Source organism: Armigeres subalbatus, chromosome 2 (assembly GCF_024139115.2).
Source record: "Armigeres subalbatus isolate Guangzhou_Male chromosome 2, GZ_Asu_2, whole genome shotgun sequence".
NCBI lineage: Eukaryota > Metazoa > Arthropoda > Insecta > Diptera > Culicidae > Armigeres > Armigeres subalbatus.
Window position 1 is genome coordinate 464,994,535 of NC_085140.1, and position 3,757 is coordinate 464,998,291.

Genomic DNA, 3,757 nt, shown 5'->3' on the forward strand with positions numbered 1-3,757 from the left:
ACAAAATATGGATTTCCATAGAGCTTGCTGACGTTTAATTATCTTTCTCTTTCAAGCACAAAAGCAGAATAAATGTTTCCCGATGAAAACAAATCCTATCCTGCTAAGAAAATTATTTTGAGCTTTTTAGTGGAATATCTTCACTTGTCATAAGACGAGTTTGTACAATCCCATTTAATTCCACCACTTAATTGTATGTAGACGGCCTTACTGTTGAGTTCGAAATACTATCCTGCCTACACGCTTGAAAGAGAAAGATGTTTAAACGTCAGCCCTTATACCTTCTATTTTCATCGGTGGTACTCTTCCAACTGTGCCCTTAGAAGAAGGGAAGTCAACGAATAGAACTGTCTTGCAACATTCGTCCTTTTCCCGGACAAAACTTGAATTGTGCATTTTGTTTAAAGAACTTACCTTCCCACATATTTCTTCTCCGTCATCATCTGATTCGGAAGCTTCTCCAGCTATCACATTTATGAATTTGGAACTCATTATTTATAAACACAACATTCATACAACATCAACTGACAATCAACTGCCAGTGGTTCATTACACTGCACTGTAAACCCAGCAATACTCATTAAAGAGTAAAAAATGAACTGTCAAAATAAAGAGTAATTTATTTTTGATAATAATGCGTATTTTGTGCCCACTTTCATGTTCCTTGTTTTTACCCATTAATGAGTGAAAAATAAGTTAAGTTTCTAACAAACGACTGGAGGAGCTGTTGGCAGAATGAAGAGTTTTTATTTTTTGGTTCGTCTTTTTCGTTCACTACTTTTACATGTAACTTGGTGAGAATTAACTCTCGTAATAGTTAATTAAAATATTTTTCTGCTTATCAAATTGTTTCTAAAATGTAATTAGATACTTTTACTTGTTGGACGTAACATAAGACGAGACCCTCCCCGCCTCTCCCACTGTCACAAATTCTAGACCCCCCCTCAAACCTTGGACGTAATTTTTGAACGATCCTTAATGGGTATTTTAAAAATTTCGATAGTGTGTAATTTGTGTCCTCTTTCAAGTTCAATAATTTTACCCATTAATGGGTGAAAAAATAGTTGTTTGCGGCAAATCTGCACGCTTAGATTGATTTACCTATTTATGGGTACTTAATTCACTCATATATGGGTAATTCCAATTATACCAATATTATTAGTGAAACTTACCCAAAAAATCGGTAAAATTTACTGATGTTCTGAAAACATCGGCTTTACCTATATTTGAGTAATCGCATTTACCCATATTTGGGTGAAAAAATAAAGATAAACAAATTCGACCGACATCGCAGTAGTTTGTCTCTTGTTTCGTCGAAGTTGAGAATATGTAATCGATCAGAAAGTTCTTCATGTAAGGCCGAATATAAGGTAACTATTTTGTTGTATTTTATTAAGATTGTTGTATTTTTGATATTTGTATTTTAACTCATCTTTCAGGTTGGAACTTCTCAACTATATCTTTTCAAAATCATCAGATCAGCAGCACCTCCTCGTTATCGGCGAATGACGAACAATCGCAGGCAGCAGGACCGGAAGCTAGTTCCAGATCCGTAGGCGGAATACTTCTGCTGACAGCTGCGAATCTCTGACCACTTAGAATATTCTTAAGAGGTACCAATGGAATCGATAATTCCTCCAACCGTCTAACAACTCCAACGGGAATGTTCGCTCCAATCTGCATGTTTCTCATCCTGTTCCCGATAAATAACCGTACTTGGAGTTGGAAGTTGCTGGATGACGAGGAGAAAAGGGAAAGGAAAAAACAGGCGACTTAAACGGAACGTGAACGCTGTCATTTCTTTTTGTACCAAGAACTAATTCCTAGCTGCTATTGGATGCTGCTACTAAAATAACAATCGGATTTCAGATTTTTTGAATTGGAGGCGTAAGTTGATTAGTGTTTAATAAAATGATTTAGGATTTATATATGATCTTTAAATTTTTCAGATCTATGCGGTCAGTCGCAACTATTCAATCGGATCATTCAGCATTCAGCATATCTGCGTCCGGGAGAGTTACCATCCGCCAGCTGTCACCAGTTGCATAATAGCATGCCGTTCCGCACCGCTTACTCCACCACACCACACTGACCCGTAGCTGCTGCTGAAGAATGTTACGGTTCGTTCGGGATTCCAGAATGGCAGAACTTCCACACTGAACTTCCTCACTGACACGAAGCTGCTGCCGATGCTGCTGCTGAAGGATGTTCCGGTTAGTTCGGGATTTGCTGCCATCAGCCACTGTTATATTAGTAATGCAACCAGCAAAATGAAAGTTGAGGAATAAAATTCAAACTATTTTATGAAAAACGCGGTAGTTAAAATAATAAAATAATTTGCATGTATATAACCAATCAAATATTTTACTTATATTTATAAGAATAATTTTTATTCAATAATATTTTCAAAACAAGAACAGGAAAATATCACCCATATTTAGGTGAATTTCACCTATAACAGAATACTCATAAATAGGTAAACATTACCAAAATTCCCATGAACCACTTGTACTCAAATATGGATAAATGGTACTTCACCCATAAATAGGTATGTGCACTTTTTCGAGATTATAGGTACTGTTTACCCATATTTGAGTGAACTGAACTAAGCGTGTGCATAAGACTGCCGACACGAAAAGTTGATTGAAGTTAAAGTGAGAATTATTTTAGTTTTATTTGGTTTGTATGTTTTAATATAATATACACGGAACCGCGAAACAACTCACTTTACGGTTCCTTTCACTCAAATCCGCCCTTGCGCGGAGAAGCCAAAATAAGTAAAATGCGAACAATCTGGAGAGTACTTTGCCTTTACTCCCGTGTTGAGTTTTACCCACTATGAAGTTTCACTAACTCAAATTTATGTTATTTTCACGCACTCGAGACTATGGTGAAAACAACTCAAACTTGGCTTCTTCCACGGAACAGCACACGTTGGGTCGATGCAGCTCTCTTTGTTTTTAATATTGTCGGCGTAGCACCAACTTAGAATTCGGAAGTCGGGACTTCCGAACCGAACTTTATTCCGAAGTTTTATTTGTCAAACTAATTGATGCGTTGTCTAGCGCATCTTTAGGCGAATCCAGCGCACTACTTCCGAAGTTGGGAAAGTTGCCTGTATCTGGAGAAAAATCCAACTTCGGTATAAAAAGCGGTATAAATTTATTCCGGATAGACAATATACACTCAGAATTGAGAATAAACGTGGATAGTTTTTATTAGGGATCCTATATTAAGAGATGTGCGAATACTTTTCCAGACGATTTAGCAACGCTGTTACTTTCGTAAACAAACGCTGCCAGCACTTGCCGCAGTGAAAATGTTTAGGCTTGCACATGACTTTACATTCGAAGACACTTTTTGATTATTTTGTCTATCCTCTAGCAGTGCATTTTCGCTAAAATTAAAGAGCAATACGAATGAACATAATGTAAGGCATCAACTAGACTACCTTTACTTACGAAAGCAAAACAAATTGTTTATTCGATAAAACTTTTCATAAAATCTATTTCACCAAAATCGCAATACCTTTCGATCTGCAACAATAACGATGTTCATTTGGCTCAGATTTTGACAGTTCTCAATGCTCGATTGGCTCAAGATGGCCGCTTTCGCATATCTCTGAATGTAGGATCCCTAGTTTTTATTTTAATCATTTTAAGAGTAAAATCAGCAGTGATTCAAATCGTTCGGGGCTGTCAGTTTGAATATGAATCTGAAACATTGAATTTCCCAGCAGCTGTTCTAGATTCAGTTT

The 3,757-nt window shown here is 36.8% G+C and overlaps 1 long non-coding RNA gene across 1 annotated transcript; it reads left to right on the forward strand.

Moving 5' to 3' along the window:
* The first annotated feature begins 1,149 nt into the window (after positions 1 to 1,149).
* LOC134218387 (uncharacterized) lies at positions 1,150 to 2,662 on the forward strand. The gene is made up of 3 exons (XR_009981344.1): positions 1,150 to 1,370; positions 1,440 to 1,887; positions 1,950 to 2,662. It is a non-coding gene; the product is annotated as an uncharacterized LOC134218387 (long non-coding RNA).
* The last annotated feature ends 1,095 nt before the right edge of the window (positions 2,663 to 3,757 follow it).